The sequence below is a fragment of the Cebidichthys violaceus genome, unplaced genomic scaffold (genome assembly GCF_023349555.1).
Source record: "Cebidichthys violaceus isolate CVI_PGR_0920_01 unplaced genomic scaffold, fCebVio1.0.p SCAF_12, whole genome shotgun sequence".
NCBI lineage: Eukaryota > Metazoa > Chordata > Actinopteri > Perciformes > Stichaeidae > Cebidichthys > Cebidichthys violaceus.
Genome location: NW_027176285.1, coordinates 660,382 through 666,096, shown reverse-complemented (window position 1 = coordinate 666,096; position 5,715 = coordinate 660,382).

The window sequence follows — 5,715 nt, the reverse complement described above, 5'->3', positions numbered from 1 at the left end:
ATATATGTGTGCGTGTGTTTGAGTGTGTCAGAGACAGAGAGGCAGAGAGAGGGAGTGCAGGACAGAAACGGAGGGAGGAGTCAGCAGGGAGAGAGAGAGAGAGAGAGAGAGAGAGAGAGAGAGAGAGAGAGAGAGAGAGAGAGAGAAGGGGGAAATGGTCAGGATTAAATCATGAGAGTAACAGACAGAGAGAGAAAAACAGGCTTTGATGGGCTAGCTACAGCACCGTGTCTTTATTTCATGCTATAATGATAAGATATACATTCAGAAATCTGAGCCCCTCCGGCTGTAATGGAGACGATACAGTGAGCAGATCTGTTTCTCCAGGTATTATATTTGCTGACAGACCAGCAGCAGGATTGGTTGTGTTTCATTGATGACTGAAAAAAACATACAAGATAGGAAGAGAGGGAGGAGGAGGAGGCGGAGGAGGAGGAAGGGACTGGAGAGGAGAGGAAGAGAGGGGAGGGGAGAAATGACGACAAAGGAATGGGAGGGGGATTGGACGATGGTGTAATGTGCTGTTTCCGTGCCAACTGTTTCTGTGACAGTGGGGCCACTTCCTTTATTGCTATTGGCTATAACCAAGAATTGATAGAGGCTTGGGCAAATGAGGCAGCATGCCATGGGGTGTGAATGGGTGGGTTTTATTTATTATTTATTCTTGTTCATCTCTGGTTTTGCTCGACTGCAGCCACAGAGAACACATGCACACATGGAAACATAATGACCGCAGCGCTGGAGCAGGATGTGAGTTATTGCTTTGTCATTATGGATGCCACCAGTGTGTAAAAAGACTCCTCCCTTCCTCCTGACACACACAAACAAGCTGTACAACAGCGGGAAAAATCCCCAGATCGGGTTGCTCAGGGTGTGTAGTGTGATGAAATTGCCTGGACATCAACCCTGGTGTCATGAACTGTGAGATAATTAATGGGCAAATTGCCAAAGCAAGCGCACATCTGGTGGGGGTGAGCAACCTTGCCTCTCGCTGACCTTTCCTTCTGCCCTTTTAATCCGGTCTGGGAGGCAGGTGGTGTAATTGTCCCCATTCCTTCTCCCTGTCTCTTTCTCCCTCACTGTAATCATCAATTACCGTAAACAGACGCTCAATCTCAACACACAGTCGCTTCCTTTTTAGTGGCCGTTTAATAGTGCAGAAATGTATCAGCTCTCGGTTTCGGCTTGGGAAGTGAACTCTCTATACTTCTCAAAAATGAGTTACAGAAGCCTGCAGACAATAGTGCATAATGTGCGTCAGGTGCATGAAACTGCCATCTGCCACAAAACCACACTGGGATGTCCCTACGTATCCATTTCAGTCACATTAAAACACATCTGACTGGTGCCTGTTCTCAGTAGATATTCACGTACGAAACAGCCTCGATTCTAAACTAGGTTGTTTCCGCTCAGCGGCTGTTGTTGTACCTCGAAATATCAAACGTGTGACGATCCACCTGACCACATCACACAGGATATCAGTCTCGAGGTGGGATAGAAACACTTCGTATGTTTTGATTTCTTTGAATATGAAATGTGTCAATCAGTGCTGAATGAGAAGATCTATTAGGCTAAATCAGTCAGGTTCCTGATGGTCACAGGCAATGATAATCTGTTATTTTGCCATTTAACGACCACTTTGCCTCCTAAAAGGTTCTTAACACGTCTTGTCTTTTTAGTAGCTAGCTCACCGACTTATTTTAAAGCTGCTATTGTCCACTGAAAAACACTTTTGTAACAATCACAGGCCTCCTTTTCTGCTATAGAATGACTCAATGCATCATTTTTAACAACGAGCCTCACAAGTGAGACTCTAGTGGCAACCTATCAGCAACAGTTACCCTACAAACCCTTGGTTGTGATTGGTTCTGATATTTGCTGTAATAATAAATGTGCTCAGTCTTTGCTTCCTTTCTCTAAAAGCTATTTATAAAATAACATATTTTTTTGTCATTTGGTGACCTTAAAACATTTCTATATGATTCTTATTCCCGTTTGTAAAACCGCAGCAGCTGTTCTCCAAACGACGAACAAAAGATGGCATCGCCCCCCGTTAAGCAGTCCTACACTGGTTGCCTGTTAGCTTTAGAATTGATTTCAACATTTCTCTATTAAAGCACAGCAGGCTTTGTCAGACTTAACACTTCATGAGCTGCAGCACAGCTTGGTCCTCTGGGAGAGAGCTCGGTTTGTAACAGAAGGTGACTGAGCTCCCACAATGTCCAGCGAGAGAAACTAAAGCTGCATTGTCTTTTAAATCACTTCCAAAGACGTGTTTTACAGAAAACGCTTTGTCTGACTGTACTTCTTGTTCCTCTCATTAGTGGACTGATTTATTTCTTCGCTGGCTTTTTCTTTACTTTCTCAAGGTGTGTTCTCTGCCGGTGCCTAATGACCCCTTCAACATTTTTCCATCCCCTTCACTCCCCATAAACCTCACTATCCCTTTTTGTCTCTCCCAGATTGTCTCTGTGCCTCTCCCAGCTTCCTGTCTCCCTAATCCTTAATCCTGTGGAAATCGGTCAGGCAGAATGAGCCAGCTTTGATCAGGCTCTCATATCAGGCGTGATAACAGTGTCAGCACACCCAGATCCCACAGAACCCTGGAGCCCAGGGGGAGAGCTTCAAACAGGCGTTCACCCCTTGACTCTGCTTGAGAGGAAGGGGAGGCTGCAGAGTTCCTGACTCAACTGCAAGATACACATTGTGTCATCGGTCTCGCTTTCTTATAATTTAGCAAACATCATGATTGAACACCAATTATCTGTGATGTCACTTTTGCTTTCAGATAGACTTTTTCTGCATGAGTTAAACTCGCAGTGGGAAAAGAGATTCGCAGCCAGAGTAACGCCATTTGAGGCTCAGACCAGCGTACAGCACAGGGATGCGAAAGTCACTTCTGCTTCTGTCAGCGGTGTCCTTGACAGCAATCATGCGATCTGTCACTGGTGTTTCGGTATTGTGATCCACAGCAAGAGATGATACCTGCCTGAGTGGGAGGCATGTCACAAAACACACGGCGAACTTGTGGCACAAATGCATCACGCAGGAAAACGAGCTGTCCTTAAACGTCAGCATCGCACAGAGCGTCTAACAAAGTCCAAACAAAATACACAAATCCTACCCTGAAGACATGTAATGATCACTGCAATACAATAACCCAAACAAACCTGCTGCTTTCACTTCAGCTAAGTGGAACCATTTGTAAAAAGAGGAATTTACTGACTCACAATTGATGCTATAAAGTGTAAGAGTAACAATGCAGATATCACTGCATTCTCTTAGTAACTCACTGTCTGTAAACGTTGTATAGGTGGTGCAGCTAGTCTTGGTGGAAAGGTTATCCTACATTGTTAGATTAGGATCTTGATAAAGAGTAATGCACTGAACATACTCACAGAACCAACAGAAACTACATAGAGGTTTCTGCTACTCACAATCACATGACCTGGAAGTTGGAACTCTCTGCAGATCTACAACAATCCTGACAGCACACTCCCCCTTAAATCACTTTAGATGTGTTGGCTAATCAGGTAGACAACTGCAGCATCCAGCACAGCCAGTCTGGATGAAGTGCAACACGTAATATGTTTAGTGAGCTCCATTCCTCAACGGAAGACGAAAGAGAGCAAACTCTAAAAACATATCTGTGTTCAGAATTCTGTTCTATAAAATGTACATTTTGCAAACAAGACATCGCCCTGTACAAAGTGCATCAGAGTAACTGATGCTGTACCTGCATCACTCACAGCACCAAATAGTGGTTCATAAAAAGACGAACATGAACATGAATCATGGCGAGGAGAGTACATTTCTGTACGTGGAAATAAAGTGTTGAACGATGCACCTCTCTAGCTTTGCATGACTTGTTGTGGTCTGCCCCTCTGCGTCGCTTCTCCACCTTCCTCAAAGTAAAGGCTGACATCTACTGGCCAAACCGATGTACTACACTGTTAAGATGGACGATTTTGTATTTTGGATCCATTTTTGGGGGTATTGAGCACAAAACATTAATAAGTAAGAAAAACATGTTTTATATAAATTAGAAATTATTGAGTTGAATTGAATGTTTAAGACAAATCACGATCAGTCCAACCTCACATTAAGAAATAACCAACCTAAATTTGAAAGTGAAAGACCCAGTGGGCCCAGTTTGTGCCACATATTCAGATTGTTTAAGTAGCTCATGTATTTACTTAATAAGGGCTACACCTTTGGGCTAATCTTGAGTACTCACACAGCAGTGACCCAGCAAACGTACTCATATCTACGGCGTTTTATTTACACTCACATGCACCAACACCTTTCTGTAGCCATTATGTAGCCGACATCAATACGGAGAGACATGTAGTTTTAAAAATAAATGACAGCCACTTGAAGCCTATAGTTGAAACGCCCTGTCAGAAATCAAGAATGAATCAACAACATTTACACTAGCCCTTGTTCTTCTTTGTACAGTTGGAGCAAACCTCCGGTCTTCAGTATTTGCTTTAGACTATCACCTGATGTTCACCTATCACCTGATCTTTGATATTCTTCTCTTTGTTGAGTTGTGACTTCTAAGAATGTAGACTTTTTATAATAGCTATTATCAACAGAGAACCGTGTTCTTCTCATATGATCTACTTACCCAACAACATGGTTATCATGTGCACTAAATTGCATAGTTTAGGCGTCCTGTCATATCTTAAGTTAGCATTAACTACATACACTTCAGTAGTTTCTATGAGCGTCCCGCTTCAAAACCCCGGCTGTTTGGCTTTAGTGCTGCTGCTGTGTCTTGTGAATATACGGTTTTGTTACTGAGAACAGAATGCACATAATCTGTAAGAAAATCAGCTCTTTGCAGGCTTTGGTAATCCCCACACTCTGGCTGGAGGGAATCCCGTTGACCCCGTTCTAAACCCTAATGCCATCTCTATCTACAGGAAAGACACTGTCTGGTCTGGCATCAGCTAAGCTCTTACAGGAAGGTTTCCTATTGTCAAGCATGATGATTTGATTAAATCCACTGTGCTGGAATCAGTCTGTAAAACATACCTCAGATCAATACACATATGTGGAGATGATGGAAAGGAAAAAGAAAAAGGCTTTCCTGGACTTTTTTCTTTGTGATTTTAACTTAATCAGGACGGGAAATGAAAAGGTTTGCAATGTAATGGCCTGCAGCTGTGTAATGGTCGACTTTCAATCGGGCGTAAATGATTACACGTGATTTATAGCACGCTCATGGGTTCACATGGACGGTTCATTTCACAGAAGAGTTAGAATAGACATTGACGGTAAGCTGTGTCTTCACCACACACGGCTGAAGAAACTAGGTTCTTTATTTGCCTGGCCTTTGTAATATAAACAATGTGCTTTTGACCAACACCATTGCCAACACTACAGGATCGTGCTCATGATCATTCATTCAAAGCAAGATATTTACTATATATACTACCCTCATGACCTTTTGTCCAATGACACTTTTACCCCCCTGACCAGCCATGGCAATGCATCCCCAGAACAGATGAATTCCAGGAGATGTGCTGTAGATATTCTAGTCCCCAGAGAATGAATCCCAATCTTGGTTATCTTGATTGGTTCTCTAAAAGAAATTAATCCTGGTTTTAATGACCTGATAGTCTTTCAGTGGTGTTGAGTACTGATAAGGCTCCTTGAACAGAAGAAGACAAAGAATCCAGAGCCATGCTAACGGCTCAGTTAGGTCAT